General features: G+C 32.6%; 1 pseudogene; it reads right to left on the bottom strand.

Moving 5' to 3' along the window:
- Positions 1 to 18,118, bottom strand: part of LOC100965857 — a 20,154-nt pseudogene extending 2,036 nt beyond the window's left edge.
- Between the last annotated feature and the right edge of the window lie 439 nt (positions 18,119 to 18,557).

The following is an 18,557-nucleotide window of genomic DNA, read 5'->3' as shown; positions in this document are numbered from 1 at the left end:
AAAAAAAAAAAAGCCTTTCTCGTTTCCTTATCTTGGGTCTTATTTTTAGTGGGAATGTTATGCTACATACACACACACATATTTACATATACACACATACACAATTGTTTTTTGGTTGCAGTCGTCATTGTTGTTTGGGAGGCCCAGGCTGGATTTGAACCCACCAGCTCAGGGGTATGTAACTGGCACCTTAGCCGCTGAGCCATAGGCACCAAGCCTATATAGTCATTTGTTGCGTGAATGTTGCATGTAGGGGTGCATGATGCAGTGCAGCAGAGATAAGACCCAAAATGAAATGTCGGGAGAATAAAGAGACTGGAAACTCACTCTGGAATCCAGCAAAGTTCTTTATTCTACCAAAGCTTATATAGACCCTACTGCCTGTACGCACAGTTAATTAGTAAACAAGTGACTCAAACCTCCTGACACAGGCCCGGCACCAAGAAGTCTGTTAATTAGGCAAAAACCATCCCACTAACTTTATCTCTAACTATTCTTAAACCCTAAAAAGAAAACAGGACCACAAAACAAGGTTTTGGGAGAATAAGCTGATTGAATGCTTGGTCTTCAACAGACCATCTCTAGGCAGCCATTCATCTTAGGGAGTAGTTTGGAAATTCCTGAGATATACTGGTACCTGTTTGCAGGCCAGTCCCTCTGAAGCTCGGTCCTAAATCATTTTTATATGATAAGGTCCTGAGCCACATAGAGAGTTCTATTCAGGTCTTTCTACATTCTGACTCACAAAAGACTTTAAGCTTGCTCTCACAAAATGGATCTGTTTAAAGGCTTATTTATAGGCCTTTTGCCTATAGTCATTCTTTGCCTTAAGTTTTAATGGATTCTATGTAATTATGACCCTCTGTATAATATTCAAATCAGGGTAAATGAGGTGTCCATCACTGCAAGAATTTATCATTTCTTTGTCTTAACATCCCAGTTCCACTCATTTATTTTTAGTATACTATAGTTTATTTTGACTATAATCATTTTTTAATCTTCTTTTTTGAGAAATATATTAATTGCCTTTAGGAAAAAGGTAGAATTCAGCAAAATAACTTGTGTTTCTGATTTAAATATTTAAACTTTAAATTTGAGAATAAAACATAGTATGTGGTACCAGTATTAAATGGGGTAATTTTGCAACTTATATTAGGTAATTAAGTCAGCTGATGTCTATAGGAAAGTAATGTTATTTTAGTTATTACATTAAAAACTACTCTTTATAAAGTGGATCTGGAATTCAAGGGCTCTGGGCAACTATTTACATTTTAAATCTTTTTGCTGACCTGGATTTCCACACAGAGATGGTACTGGTTTCTAGAGAACTACAGATATTTATGAAATCAATAAACTTTTCTGTAGTTGGTATACCTACTTTCATGAAAATACTCTCAGGTTGTCTTATTTTTACACCATGGCCATGAGATAAAACCTTAAATTATTACAATTTGGGGAGAGGATTGCTCACAAGCTAAATATCTTTGCTTACACAGTGTTAACACGCTAAGAGTAAAGGAATCTAACTTTATAAATAGAAAATTGGCAAACACTTGAAACTAGTTAGGATCATCAGAGAGAAAAAATAATGTACACAATGTTTTGGAGCTAGTTGATATCTAAAGAATAAAATAAATAATTTTATACCATGTCATTGTTAAATAAGTTAAGATATAGTGTTTGAACATAATTGATTAAATATTTAGAAAAATTTACTTATTAATTAATAACAGTGACTTACTTTAAGGTAAATAGTTTAAATTATGTAATTAATTATTTTAAAATAAGAAGAAAATTATGATTATCATAATATTGTCAAATAATAATGTATAATAATATAATAAATCAAACAATAGTGATTATTTGTATGCTATAGAAAAGCCTTAGAACAATTAGTTGGCGGTTAGTCACATTTGTATCCTTCATATCATATCCATTTATCTTTTAGTGAAACTTCCCTTTTTCCATCAAGTTGAAATTTGTAGTGGAATAATCTCTCCTATAATAAAACCACAGTTTCTGTTAGAGTCTGTCTATTCTGAAATTTTTAATATGCTTAACTTTTATAAGTCATAAATAGATTCTTGACCAATTATCTGCATATAATTAATTTTTTTTTCTTTCAGCTCCAAATTTGCAAAGCTGACTTAGGAGTTTCAATCAACCTGACAAATATGTAACAATTATAGTGTACATTTACGAAAGAAGATTGTTTAGTCAATCAGTAAAAATGAATATGAACAAATCATATTGGGTAAACGAACCCAAACCAAAGAAACAAAGGAAAACAACAACAAAACCAGCTTCTATGTTATAAATCAATATGAAAGATTCAAATTCTTCTATTATTAAAGATAGCCACTAAAAATAATACATGTTATGAAATTTATAAGAAAAATATTCCAAAGTAGAAATGGTCTTAACGGTAACTGTGAATAACACAACATGGCATGAAACTATCACATGAAACTACTCACTGAACCACAGGCCCTGCTCAAAGGCTATATTTCTATTTGTATCTTCTTTAATTTCTTTCATCAATATTTTGAAGTTTGTACCACATAAATCTTTCACTTCCTGAGTTTATTTCTGAGTATTTTATTCTTTAATTTTATTGTTTTTTAGAAACATTTTATTAATGTGAAAGTTATGCATACTTACAGGATACAGAGTAGTATTTTGATACATGTAAAAAAGTGTAACAATCAAGTTAGGCAATTAGCCTTTTCTTAGGGTTTATTCTTTTTTAGTTATGTTTATATTTCAAATTAATATGAGAGTACAGATTTTTAGGTTACATTGATCTCACATCTAAGGTAAAGTCCAAGTTGTTGTTGAACCCTTCACCTAAGGGGCGTGCTGAACACCCTCACATTGTGCACATTGGGTGAGATCCCCCCAATTTCCTTCTGTCCTTTAGCAAATCACCCTCCCTTCTGCTCCCTCCCTTCTCTTTTTCTCCCCTCCCAGTTTCTACACTATATTTGTGTTTTATTATTTGTGTGGGTGTGCAGTTTTTTGTATATTGGTTTTATATCAGTATTGAGTACATTGGATTTTTTTTTTTACATTCTTGAGATACTTTTTCTAAGAAAAATGCATTTCAACTCCATCCAGGTAAGCATGAAAGATGTAAAGTCTCCATCATTTCTATGGCTGAATAGTACTCCATGGTATACATATACCACAGTTCGTTAATCAATTCATGGGTTGATGAACATTTGGGTTGATTCCACATCTTGGCAATTGTTAATTGAGCTGCAATAAGCGTTCTGTTGCAAACGTCTTTGTGATATAATGACTTTTGTTCTTCTGGGTAGATACTTAGTAATGGGATGGCAGTATCAGATGGAAGGTCAACTTTTAGTTTTTTAAGATTTCTCCATATTTCTTTCCATAAAGGTTGCACTAATTTGCAGTCCTACCAGCAGCGTAGAAGTGTTCCCTTTGCTTCACATCCATGCCAGCATCTGCAGATTTGGGACTTTGACTATTGTAAACCTAAAATACTTACAAAATACTAATATTGGAAACATTCAAAATCTTTTCTTTTAAATATTTGAAAAAATACAATAAATCAATGTTAGTATAGTCACTCTACAGTGCAATAGGACACTAAAATGTATTCCTCCTATTTTGCTATAATTTTTGTTTCTATTAATCAACTTCTCCCTATTTTGCTTTCCCTATTTAGCCTTCTCAGCTTCTAATAACCACAATTCCATGCTCTATTTCTATGAGCTCAATTCCTTTTACTTCACATACGAGTTAGCACATGAAGTGTTCATCTTCTGTGCCTAATTACATGTAATATAATGTTCTCCAGGATCACCCATGTTGTGATGAATGGCAGGATTTCATTTATTTTATGGCTGAATTTTCATTTATTTTATTTCAGTGTGTATGTATAGTACATGTTAAAAAAAATCCAGTCATTTGTTTGGTTGATTCCACATTTTGTCTGTTGTGAATAGTGATGCAATAAACATGGAGGACACTGATACCACTTTTATATACTGATTTACTTTTGCTTGGATACATGCCCAGTAGTTGGATTGATGGATCATATTATACTTCCGTTTTTAGTTTTTTTCAGGAATATCCATGCTGTTTTTTTTTTTTTAATATATATAATAGCCATACTCTTTACTATCTGGCTTCAGAATATATCAACTACAAAACAGTAGGAACCAAAACAGCGTGGCACTGATAATAACAACAGACACATAGGCCAGTACAACAGAACAGACAACCTAGAAAAAAATCCACATATGTATAGCCAAATAATTTGCAATAAAGGAAGATGACAAGAATATTCATTGGGAAAACTAGATGTCTATATTCAGAAAAATGAAACTAGACCTCTTTCTTTCACCATATCCAAAAATTAACTCAAAGTGGATCAAAGACTAAAACAGAAGACCCCAAATTGTAAAACTACTGAAAGAAAACATGGGGAAAATGCTTCAAGAAATCAGTCTGAGCAGAGTGGGACTTCAAAAGCATGTGCAACACCAACTTATGGTATACTTTCAAACAACCAAAGGAATGGAATTAGAATGTTCCTAACTCAATGAAATGATAAATGCTTGAGATACTGGATATCCCAGTTACTCTGATTCGATTAGTACACATCTATGCCTATGTCAAAACATTACATGTGCCCTATAAATATATATAAGTATTAGGTACCTATAATAATAAAAAGTAAAAAAAAAAAAAAGCATAGGCAACAAAAGCAGAAATAGACAAATTGGATTATATTAAACTAAAAAGCTTCTGCACAACAAAGTAAACAATTGACAGAATGAATGGACAGCTGTAGAATGGGAGAAAATATTAGAGGGTTAGTATCCAAGGAACTCAACTCAAGCAATCAGGAAAAAAAGTACAATAAAAGCCCAGACTGTCTCATTATATAATATGTTCATGTAACAAAACACTAAATGTACTGAAATTTTTAAAATAAATAAGAAATATGGTCAAAAGATCTGGAAAAGAACTTTTCAAAGGTAGGTATACCAATGGCAAAAAGGTATATGAAAAAATGCTGCACATCACCAAACATCAGGGGAATGCAAATCAAAATCACAATGAAATATATCACATCCCAAATTGAATGGTTATTATTGAAAAAGAATTAAAAAAAATACTAGCAAAGATCCTGAGAAAAATGAACTCTTATACATTATTTTACTTTTTGACGCCATTTAAAGTAATATTTTATTCTTAATTTCCTTTTAGATAGTTGTTGGCATTTAGAAATGCTACTGACTTTTGTATGTTGTATGTTGATTTGTTATCCTGGGACTTTACAGAGTTTGTTCCTTAGTTGTGAAAGTTGTTTGGTAAAGTCTTTAGGGTTTCCTACCCAGAAGATTGTCATTGTGGTATGTGGCACTTAGGACATTCTTGCCTTTCCTGTTCTTAAAGGAAAAGCTTTTAGTTTTGATTTTGAATATGATAGTTGTTAACTTTTAATATATAACTTTTATTTTGTTCAGATAAACTCCTTCTATACCTATCTAGTCAAAAGTTTTTATAATAAAAGTTGCTGAAATTAAATACATCTATTGAGAAGTTCATGTGATTGTTCCTTTCATTCATTTCCCCTGATTTCCCCCAAGACCCACAGACAAATTGCCCTTGGTCATTGGGTATGATTCGTTTAATGAGTTATTGAGTTTGGTTTGCTATTTTTTGTTCGGTTTTTTTGCATACATTTTTTGGCATGTATATTCACCAAAGATATTGATCAGTAGTTTTCTAGATGCCAAGAACAGTTATTGGGAAAACTAGACATCTACATGTAGAACAATGAAATTAGACCACTATATTTTATCTTATGCAAAAATCAACTCAAAATGGATTAAGGACTAAACTGTGAGACCGCAAACTGTATAACTACTGCAAGAAACACAGAAAATACGCTTCAAGATATTTTTTCTGGGTTTTGGTAAGTTGTATAGCTGTATATACCTAAGAATTTATTCATTTCTTATGTTATCCACTTATATTGGTTAAGAGTTATTTATAATAATGTATTATAATCATTTTTATTTTATGGCTAGAATTGTAATATCTGTTCATTTCTGAGTCATTTATTTGAGTCTTCCCTTTTTCTCTTAATCTTAAGTTACTCAACATTTTTTACCTTTTCAAAAATCAACCCTTAGTATAATATCTATCTATCTATCTATCTATCTATGTATTTTTTTTCCTATTCTCTATTTCATTTATCCTTACTATAGCATTCACTATGTCCTTCTTTGTGCAACTTTGGGTTAATTTTGTTCTTATTTTTCTAGTTTCTTGATCTGTAGTATTAGATTTTTTTTTTTATTTCAGAACTATCTCTTTTTTGGTAGATGTATTTATTGCTGTAAGTTTTTCTCTTAGTCCTGCTTGCCACTAAATTAGCTGTATCAATGATGACTTTTTATTTTACTTTGTCTCAAGGTGTTTTCTAATTTCCCCTTTAAATTCTCCTTGCCCTCTTGGTTATTCAAAAGTAGGTAATTTAAGGTCCCTTTATTTGTGATTTTCCTGGGTTTTTTTTTTTCTGCTATGCTATTGGATTCTCATTTCATTACATTGTCATTGTAATAATAATTGGCATGATATCAAACGTTCTAATTTTTTTTACTATTTGTTTTAAGACACAAGATGATTGATTTAGAATTTTCTGTGGATGCTTGAGAAGGATGTATTTACACCTGATTTTGGACAGAATGTTCTGTATATGTCTTTTAAGTCCAGTTCATATGAATTATTTGAGTACACTGTTTATTGATTTTCTGTCTTGCTGATCCATTTGTAAAAGGGGAATATTGAAATCTTCTCCTATTATTGTATTGCTGTCTGCTTCTTCCTTCAGTTCTGGCCAAGTTAGCTTTATAAATTAAGGTGCTCTGTTATACATGTATATTTATAGTTGTCATATATATGTATTTGTTGAATTGATCCTTTTATCATTATGTAATGTCCTTTAACTCCCATTGTGACAATTTTGACTTAGAGTCTATTTTGCCTTGCCTACCCCTGCCCTCTTTTAAGTTTTATTTGCATGGAATTTCCTTTCCATCATTTTTAGCCTGTTTGTGTCCTTCAATATAAAATGAAGCATAAATATAAATTATAAGTTGCAATGTGTTTACAAATTCTCATAGGCAGCAATTACTCATTCAGTCATTCTGTCTTTCTTTTTTAGATTTTTTTGCTTTTATCATTACTTTAAATTGACACATACTAATTGTACATATTTACAGAGTATAGTGTGATGTTGGTACATGTAAATAATGTATATTAATTTAATCAGGGAAATTAGCCTATTCATTCCCTCAAACACTTATTATTTCTTTATATTGGGAAACTTCAAAATCTGCTTTTTTACCTTTTCAAAATATACAATAAGTTGCTTTAAATAGTAATCACTGTATAGTGCCATTGAATACTAGAACATATTCCTTCTATTTAATTGTACTTTTGTTAACTGACATTTGATTTTTGATTGGGATTTAATTCATTCACTTTTAAAGTAGTTATAATGGGCAACTATTTATTATTGTCATTTTGCAAATTGTTTTGGTTTTCTTAAGTTCTTCTGGGTTTTTTTTCTCTTAGTTTTCTACTTTATATTTCACTGACTTTTGTATTACTCCTTTTATTTTTTTCTCTTTTTTGTTTGTGTAACTTCTATAGCTATTTCTTTGTGGATATCATGGGGCTTATATAAAATGGGTAATGGTTATAATAGTCTATTTTAAGTTCATGATAACTTCAACCATATACAAATATTCTATGCTTTTGTCCCCCTCATTCTTTGTTACTTTTGTTGAAATTAGTATCTATTTATATTTTTAATTATTTTGTGTTTTAACTTTTATAAGAGAATTCCAAGTTACATACCCATGACCATTATAATAATGCAGCATTAAATAATTCTCTATATTTACCTTTATCAAAGGCTTTTAGACTTTCTTAAGCTATTATATTATTGTTTAATCTTGTTTCTTTTCAACTTGAAATGTTCCCTAAGCTGTTGTAAAGCAGGTCGAGTGATGATGAACTGTTTTGTCTGCCTGAGAAAGTCTTTACCTTTCCTTTACTTTTAAAGAATAATTTTGCTGGGTATAGTATTTTGGACTGGAAGTTTGCTTTAGTTTCAGCACTTTGAATATAGCATTCTACCTCCTTCTTTCCTACAGTGTTTCTGCTGAGAAAATGGCTGGTAGTCATCTAAGTGTTCACTTGTATATAACAAGTTCTTTTTTTTTTTTTTTCCTCTTAATGCTTCCAAAATTCTCTCCTGGTCTTTGATTTTGACAATTCATTATAGTATTTCTTGCTATGGATTTCTTTCTGTTCATCTTATTTGGAATCACTTAGTCTTCCTTGACCTGGATTTCTCTATATTTGAAAATATTTCATCCATTAAAAAAATAAGATTTCTGGTCCTTACTCCCCCCCTTTTTTTTCTTTCTTTCTCCTTCTTTCACTCTTATAACAAGTACATTAGTCTGCTTAATTGTTCCCTATGAATCCTTTAGGCTTCCTTCATTCTTTTTTGTTTTCTTTTTTCTTCTCAGGCTGAATGATTCCCAATGACCTGTGTTCAAGACTAAACCTTTCTTCTGCTTGATCTAATCTACTTGATCCGAAATCAACCTCACAGACCACCTAAAAATATTTTTTACCAGCTATCTGAGCATAACTTAGCCCAGTCAAACAGACAAGTTGTCAATAAAATAATGCAACAACACTATATACTTTATGTTTTATTTGATGTAAAAACCTTATTTCTACACACTAGAAGATTTACTTTAGACCTCTAGCTGATTGATCAGGCTGAATTTTAAATTCTTCTCTGCTGGGAAGGGTAAGAGAATGTGAAATGTTTGCAATCTACTTTTCAAACTTCATACTAATTTTTGAGCAGTTACTACAAAGATAATTTTTCTCATTGGAGAAGATATCAGTATTATCTTTTTTCTTTCTTCCAATTGTTCTAGTCATCATTCTCTCATACATATATATATATGAGAGGATATGATATGAATGCCATTCTATTTCTTTAACATGACTGTATATGTAGTAATGCTGTCCAGCATATGTTGATTAGTGTTTTATCATTTAAATTTCATTTGACATCTCATCTAAACTTTAATCAAAAATCACAAAATAAGAAACAGAAAACCTTTGATTTATTTGATTTACATGCTTTGATACCATGTCAAAAACTCCCTCCTATGGTTTATAAAAGCAAGTCTTCAAAATTACAAACCAAAACCCGACTATAAATTATGTCAAATAAATTGTTGTCTAAGTGAAGTTTCCCACATATTTTCTTTCCTTGATAAACTTCCCTTAAATTCCTGACAATAAATAGATACTTTAAAAAAATGTATATGTGAACAGATATGCATAACACAAATAAATTTAAGGGAATATTGTTATGAAAGTAAGACATGTATTGCCATTTTCAGAAAGGAATATTGTTCCAGTAATTTCTATTTTATTTTGCTATGCTCAAACTTTTGCTCTTTGGCACATAGCTACATATTTTTAGTCTAATACTTTTTCCTTTGTTCTAGCTTACCAGTACAGTTTTTTTTTTTTTTCTAGAACTGCCAGTCTGTTACAGAATTCCAAGTGCCCTCTCCCTGTCTCTTTTTTAAAGTTATTAAAGTTATTTTGAAAATAATAATCCAAATTTGTAATTGCTGATTATTTGGTATTTTTGTTTGAATTAACACATTGATTAACAAATATCCCATTGTAAGAAATCTGAAAATACTTTCTGACCTAATAAAAATGTTCTTCACTCCTTTTGTTCCCCACACATTCTATCAAAAACTACTTTAGTTGTGAAAATTCTTTTGCAAAATACAGTATTTTACAAGATTTAATGATTGTGGAACTTTCTAAAAAACTTATTCAACCTGCATTAAATATCTAAAGGTAGAATTTAGAATGAATGAATTTCATCTTTACAACTTCAATTTTAAACTATTAAATTTTATTGTGTTTGGAAATAACTGGTTATAATTTTAACAACAATTAGCCACCTGCCCATCATTTTAGAGCAAGCAAGGCTCACTGAACCTGCAATTACCCAATTACACAAACAATGATATTGTTTGCAACTGTCAACAGAGAAATGAATTCACAAGATTTCTCTATACTGAAGAAGACCAGCTGAACGGCTTATTTATAGTCTGATATGTAGCATGGCAGTTTCTTTATGGTACTAACTTTATAAAATAATTATCAGTTTTATCATGCTAGTTTTCACTTCAGTTGTACGTATAACGAACTTGAGCACTATTCTTCTCTCTTGTTTTCTTTCAAGGAGGGCATTCGTTTTTCTTCAAATGTTAACTTTGTGAAATAAGGATGCTATTTATAAAAATACTTCATTTGTTCAGTCAATACGTTAACAGTTCCTTAAGGGATCTTAAAAGAGCCATTTATATTTAGAGTACAGATTTTATTACTATTCAATTCCTATTAACTACATTAGCTATGAAATCAAAGTTATTTTTACTTTGGATTAAAGACTCAATCTGTTGAAAGCTTAAAACATTTTTCAACTGATTCATTCCTTCCTTTTCTCTCCATTCTCTTCTAATGCACAAAGTTTATGTGCAGTTTTAATAGGATTATAAATTTCATAGGCAGCCAATTAATAATTTTGTATATATCTAATATTTATGAGGAAAACATGCTGGAGATCATAACTTTACTCTCATCAAAACTCTTCTCATCTTTCAAAATCAAAATATGTTTAAAATGTTTTAAAATTTTAAGTCAAATACTCTATTTTTAATATTTCAGTTCTGCCTGTATTATGCATAACTAGAAGTTTCAGTTTCTTACTGGAATCAGCAATTCATTGTCTTTCACAAGTATCTTAATAAAAGAAGAGCTGACATTACATAAATCCATTGATATGAGAACAACTTGAACAGTAAGTTGCACATTTATGTCACTCGTCATTTTATTTCTCTGGGGAAATTTCAAACTTGTATTAAACCAATTTTTTAAAAAAGCAAATGGAAATTCAATTCATAAAAACTGTTTATTTTAATATTACTGTCACTTGATACTATAACCTCTGACTTCTAATATCAGAAAGAACAAACTTTAAATATTTATTCAAAGTTTTTATATAATTTTTTTCAACATTAATTTGATTTATTATCATTTTTTGAGACAGAATCTCACTCTCTTGCCCAGGCTAGAGTGCCATGCCTCAGTCTACCTCACAACAACCTCAAACTCCTGGACAATCCTCCTGCCTCAGCCTCTGAAGTAGCTGGGACTAGAGGCACCTGCCACAGTATCCAGCTAAGTTTTCCATTTTTAGTAGAGATTGGGGTCTCACTCTTGCTCAGGGTGCTGTTATCACTCCTGAGATCCAGGGATCCTTCCACCTCAGCCTTCCAGAGTACTGGGATTACAAGCATGAGCCATCATGCATGACCTACAAAAATTCTTAATATGAATATTAAAATACAGATAATACACACAAAGTAATTGACATTATCTATCTTTGTCTTAGAATATTAAAATAAACCATCAATATAATAATAGTATTTATTTTTTATTTTATTTTGTTTTTTTGAGACAGAGTTTCACTTATTAACCCTTGTTAGTGTGCCGTGGTATCACAGCTTACAGCAACCTCCAAATCCTTGGATTTAGGTGAGTCTCTTGCCTCCGCCTCCCAAATAGCTGGGACTACAGGCATCCACTACAACGCCCAGCTATTTTTTTGTTGTTGCAGTTTAGCGGGGGCTGAGTTTGAACCCACCACTCTCAGTATATGAGGCTGGCACCTTACCTGCTGAGTCACATGTGCCATCCTATAATAATAGTATTTTTTACATAAATAGCAATATTTGAAAACCATTAACTTGTTAAGTCTTTGAAATTTTTCTATTCATATACCTAATTCTACCAAGTAGTAGAGATATATTTTGAGGTAATATTTAATATAAGAGTTATACAGAAATCTTATTAGCACTTTCTTATTTTACCATTGTGTGGGCTCAACTTGTCCAGAATTACTATCAAAAGTGTTTCAGGGCTCTGCGCCTGTGGCTCAAGTAGCTAAGGTGCCAGCCACATACACCTAAGGTGGTGGGTTCTAATCCAGCCCGGGCCTGTCAAACAGCAATGATGGCTGCAACCAAAAATAGCCGGGCGCTGTGGTGGGTGCTTGTGGTCCCAGTTACTTGGGAGGCTGAGGCAGGAGACTCGCTTGAGCCCAGGAGTTGGAGTTTGCTGTGAGCTGTGATGCCACAGCACTCTAAGGGGGACAGCTTGAGGCTCTGTCTCAAAAAAAAGACAAGAAGTGTTTCAGGCCTCTCTGGGAAGCCATGCCAGTTGACCCCTTCTCTCCTTAAGATAACACTCTTCTTTAACCTAATCTGTGGTTTTCTTTATCAGGATAGCATTGTTTTCCAAAGATAGTTTCCACAGATAATTGTAAAAGCAAGACTACTTCCTTCCATGTATAACTTTCTCTTATACATATATGTAGATAATGAAAAGCAATCTGTCCCTTTGCTTTGCCCAAGGAAACATTTATTGTACATAAATATTTGAGACCGTATTGAATTACACTAAACCCAGTTTGTTTTCCTCCTGGGTCTTTTATCTTTATGGGTTGATGAGATATTAAAATATACTAAAGGTAGGGAAATTGTTTCACTCTTTGCTCTACTATAATTCTTTTACATGCAAACTTTAATAAGGCTTGTTTTCTCTGATTTGTTAACATCTTAAAATGATTACAAAATTTCATTTGTTTTTCAAAAAAAAAAGACAGTATTTAAGTCAAGTAACCTATGCATTCCTTTATGATGTGTCTCTTACAAAAGAAACTTTGGGAATGTAAATTTATGATCAATATAAAGTATTATGTTGAAAACTGATAAAAATGAGTGTATATTTCATTAATATTAAGATATTTTACATTTGTTCCAACAGGAACAAAACATTTTAATTTTATTAAGTGCACACTTCAGAAAGGAAAGGATTAGAAAAGTAAAACAATTTTCCACTGAGATACTAATTTATCCCCACAGCTGATTTCAGCAACAACATAAAAGATTAATTGTTTAAATTATACATTAGAAGTAGATAATATGGTTAATATTATATTTGGCATCATTGGCTCTGCTTCATGGAATATGGAATCTAGTTGATTTTCTTTGTCTTTCTTTTCTTTCTTTTTCTTTTTTTTTTTTAGAGATAGAGTCTCATTTTGTCACCCTTGGTAAACTGTGTGGCATCACAGCTCACAGCAACCTCCAGCGTAAGCGATTCTCTTGCCTCAGCCTCCCAAGTAGCTACGACTACAGGCGCCTGCAGCAATACCTGGCTATTTTTTGTTGCACTTTGGCGGGAGCCAGGTTCTACCTACCACCCTTGGTATATGGGGCCTGCGCCCTACTGGCTGAGCCACAGGGCCACCCAGAATCTAGCTAATTTTCATTTGGGAGAATATAATTTTAAAAATAAATTGGAGAGGAACAGGGAAAACTAGAATGAATGAACAAAAAATCATACACCCAAATAAGTCAATTCACATACAATTAAAATCTCAAAGAATAATCTGTACTAAACAAAGAACAGAATTTGAGTCCCAGAAACATAAAGAGATTGTATCAAGTCATTTTTTTCTTGGGGTAGTGAATTGAGTTTGGTACTCATAAGATCTCTGATCCATTTGAGCACATTTTAAACAAATTCCAAATCAGAACTCTTAGAAAGAAGAATTAACTATTTTAAGAAAATAATTTGTTTTGACAAAACAGTTAACTTGGGCAGCGTCTGTTGCTCAGTGAGTAGGCCGCGGGCCTCATATATTGAGGGCAGTGGGTTGGAAACTGACCCAGGCCAAACTGCAACAAAAAATAGCAGGGAGTTGTGGCAGGCCTGTAAGTCCCAGCTACTTGGGAGGCTGAGGCAAGAGCCCAGGAGTTGGACGTTGCTGTGAGCTGTGACTCCATAGCACTTTACCGAGGATGATAAAGTGAGACTCTGTCTCTATAAAAACAAACAAACAAACAAACAAACAAAAACAACAGTTAATTTGTCAGTTAATATATGTCTTTTGGACACATTTTAAACAATTTTACATTTAGTCACTTATCCTGAATATCCTTTTTAATATTTATTTGATTCCATGTGAAAAACTTCTCATTTCTGTTCTTAGTTTTAATTTATTTGCAGTAATTTTAATGTATTTTAGTCTTGAAATCTTTTTTTAAAAGAAAAAATATGAAGAAATTCAATATATAGTGAGCTATCAAAGAAACCACTCCTAATAGAACTCGTATAGAGTTTAGGACTCCCCCTACCAAGCTACTTCTTACCCAGTGATGATACAAAGATATCCTTAAAAAAATTGAAATATGAATGCTGGTGATATACCACAAATATATTCATTCTCAATATATCATAACTATTGATAAAAGTTGACTTGGCTCCTTATCAGGGCCTGCAGTACTCAACAGCAGAAGAACAACCTGGAGAAATTTGTAGGCTGATGAAAAGGAAGCCAGGAAGAGAGAATTCTTGATTCTCGGTCTGAAAGAAAAAAAAAAAAAGATATCTGTACTTCAATCTTAAAAGTAGGTAATTTCTTTAGTTGTATGATTACCACTATTGATTTTCCAAAATTTGAGTTCTCTGAAAGAGCTGGCATTTTTAAGCATAGGGATATAAATACAAAACGTTGCTTTGTTTTATTTTATATTTTCCAGTGTTTTCTTTTTTGAAGTCTTCAGCTGTAAGAACCACATGATATTTAATTGAAATTGGGATCCCACTGGTTTGCTTCTTATCAATCATGTCCCAGGTAGTCCATTTTCTCCCGGACTGCCCTGTCCCTGCAGGCTGCCTTCTTTGATGCAGACTTTCTAGAACAACTTAACTTTGATTTCTTTCTACAATACTCACTTAACCCAAGGGAAATTCAAGATTTATTTCTCTAAGAAAAATGGCAAAACCACTTGCCAAATAGCCACTGGATTTCGTGAGAAATTAATTGTTAATTTATATGAATTCCTTCTCCCTCCACCCTTGCTGAAATCTATAGTAACCAGGAAGGTGATAACTTAAAATGCATGTGTTCAAATATATTTTTAACATTTTCCCAGATTTGCTTATTACCAGTAGTTGCCTTGTGCTTTTGCACCTTACTCCACAGGGAACAAACGTTATAGAATAGATTTTTTAAATTAACATTATAACAGTAGAATATAAGCTACATACTTCGCTCCCCCCCCCCTTTTTTCCCTATTTCAGATTAATATGAGGGTACAAACCATTGGGTTATAATGGTTGCATTTGTTAACTAAAGTCCCTGTTGTAGTTGTGTACCAGTCTCAGGAAGTGTGTGATATACCTTTGCATTGTACCTGTTATATGGGAGCAGATCAATCCTCTTCCCTCATCTGGCTCTCCTCCCCCTCCCTCCCACCTCAACTTGAGTTTAATTGAGTTTTTCACTTGTATGGGTATGCATTAATTCATCTACTGGCTTCATGTTAGTATTGAGTACATTGGCTAATTTATTTTTCATTCTTGTGATACTTTACAAAGAAGAATGTGCTTCACCTTCATCTAGGTTAATATAAAATGTAAAATGTCCATCTTTTTATTGCTGAATAGTATTTCATGGTATCCATATACCACAATTTATTAATCCATTCATGGGTTAATGGACATTTAGGTTGTTTCAACATCTTGGTGATTATAAATTGAGTGGCAATAAACAATCTAGTACAAATGTTATTATGATAAAATGATTTTCTTTCTTTGGATGGAAGCCTACTAATGGAATAGGATAAAATGGAAGGTCTATTTTGAGTCCATTAAGGATTCTCCATACTTCTTTCCAAAGAGGCTATATTAGTTTGCAGTTCCACCAACAGTGCAGAAGTGTTCCACTCCCTTTACATCTGCAGCTCTGGGACTTTTCCCCAAAAAGACATCATCAAAAGTTATTCCCATGCTTTCTTCCAGGATTTTTATCATTTGATTTCTTAGATTTAAATCTATCCATCTTGAGTCAATTTTTGTAAGTGGGGAAAAATGTGGGTTCTATTTCAGTCTTCCACATATGGTTATCCAGTTTTCCCAGTACCATTTTGGTGTAGGGATTCTTTTTTCCAATGTAGAGTTTTATTTGGTTTATAAAAGATCAGATGGCAGTAGGAGGCTGGTTTAATCTCTAGAATTTCTGATCTATTCCATATATCTATGTCTTTATTTTGTGCCAATATCATGCTGCTTGATCCCTGTGGAATTATAATATCACCTAATTCTGGTAGAATGATGCCTCTGGCCTTGTTTTTATTACTAATTGCCTGGGCTATATTGGCTTTTTTTCTAGTTCTATACAAATGAAGAGCTTTTCTTTCTTTCTTTCTTTCTTTTTTTTTTTTTTTTTTTTTTTTGTTTTTCAATGTATGACATTGATATTTTTATGGGGATTGAATCTGTATATTGGGTAATTGGGGAGTGTAGACATTTTAACAATGTTGATTCTTCCCAGTCAAGAGCATGGTATGTTCTTCCATTGGTTGATGTCATTCTATATTTTTTAGGGTTTCACACTTCTCTTTGTAGAGATCCTTCTTCACCTTCTTTGTTAGGTGCATCCCCTGATATTTCATTTTCTATGAAGCTACTGTGAAGGGTATTGTGTCCTTGATTTACCTTTTCAAGTTTTCTGTAACTGTCATATACAAAGGGTACCAATTTGTGGACATTGACTTTGTACCCTGAGATATCACTGTGTTTTGTGATCACTTCCAGGAGTCCTTCAGTTGAGTCTCTGAGGGTTTTATATCTAAGATTGTATCATTGGCAAAGAGCAAGGATTTTACCTCCTTTGCTCCCATTTAGATCCTCCTTATATCCTTCTGTTGCCTGATTGCATTAGCTACAACTTCCAGAACTAAGTTGAATAATAGTATGTTGTATAGTGATAGAGGGCATCCTTGTCTGGTTCCAGTTCTAAGTGAATAAGCTTTCATTTTTACTCTATACAGCATGATAGAGCTGTGAATTTGTCACAGATGGCTTCAATCAGTTTAAGAAATGTCCCATCTATGCCTATATTCTTAAGTGTTGTTGTTAGAAAATGATGTTGAATTTTGTCAAAAGCTGTTTCTGCATCAATTGGTCTTTAGTTTTGCCTCTATTAATATAGTGAATTATATTTATGGATTTTCATGTGTTAAACCAAGCTTGCATCCCTAAGATAAAACCTACTTGATCATGGTATCTGATTTTTTTACTATGTAGGTATAATATTGGCTAGGATTTTATTGAGTGTTTTGCACTGATATTCATTAGTGAATTGGTCTGTAGTTCTCTTTTTTAGTTATGTCCTTTCCTGGTTTTGGTATTCATGTGATATTTGATTCATAGAATGTGTTAGGGAAGCTTTCTTTCTCCTCAATGTTTTGGAAGAGTTGAAGGTTTGATACAATTCTGGTGTGAAGCCATCTGGTCTAGGGCTTTTGTATGTTGGGAGTATTTTTATTTTTTCTTCAGTGTTGCAGGGAGGTTTCGTGAGGGACAGGAAGCTTTATTGCAGGTGCAAGCTCATTCCTGAAATTGTTTTAAAAGCAAGAGACAGACTAAAAGCTCATGATGGCAAGTATCAATGATCTTTATTTCTGACTACCTTACATAGCAGGTTGATCACGTACACTCCATTAATCAACAATCAAAGCATTCTTACCATTAGTATTTTCTAAATTTATTTCAACCTTCAAAGGAGACACGAAGTCTTGAAACTAGAGATTACTAAAACGGGAGTAAGACTAAAAACTTGAGATAACCAAAAAGGGAGTAAGACCTTGAGTTTTACCATGCACTCATTATATTGCAGAAAACAGGTTTATGGCTTTTGTTTATCTGCAGTCGGGAGGCCATGCAGCTTTACAATATACGTTTTCACATACATCAACCTCTGGGCCATGTCTCTACAGGAGGGGCCGTCAACCCCTATCCTTGTAGGCTTAATGGCTGCATAGATCAGAGTTGCTGAAGGTGGACTTTTACCTCCAGACCTTCCAGGCCCTGTCATGCTGGCCAAGGCAGCCAAGTCTTCAACAGAGCTACATTCTACAAAAGCCTTTTTCCCTGTTACTGAAATTTAAAGTGAGCACACAGCCTGTGGGATTTTGTCCCACACTTCAATGTCAGTGCTTGTTATTGGTATGTTTAACAGATTTCTTCTTGGTTAAGTCTAGGGAGATGGAGTGGTTCCAGGTATTGGTCCATTTCCTCCAATTTGTCAAATATCTGGGTGTAGAGTTTTTCATAGTAGTGAGAGACAATCTCTTGTAACTCTGTGGTGTATGTTACTATTTCCACCTTTTATTTCTGATTTAGGTTATTAGGTATCTTTTATTTTTCTAGTTAATCTGGAAAAGGTGTTACTGATTTCTTTTATTTTTCAAAGAATTAATTTTTTTGTTTTGCTTACTTTCTAAATGATTCTTTTGTTTTCAATTTCATTTATT

The sequence above is a fragment of the Otolemur garnettii genome, unplaced genomic scaffold, assembly GCF_000181295.1.
Source record: "Otolemur garnettii isolate 467f Iridium unplaced genomic scaffold, OtoGar3 scaffold00100, whole genome shotgun sequence".
Taxonomy (NCBI): Eukaryota; Metazoa; Chordata; class Mammalia; order Primates; family Galagidae; genus Otolemur; species Otolemur garnettii.
Note: the sequence above shows the minus strand (reverse complement) of the source record. Positions and strands in the feature narration are given on the sequence as shown.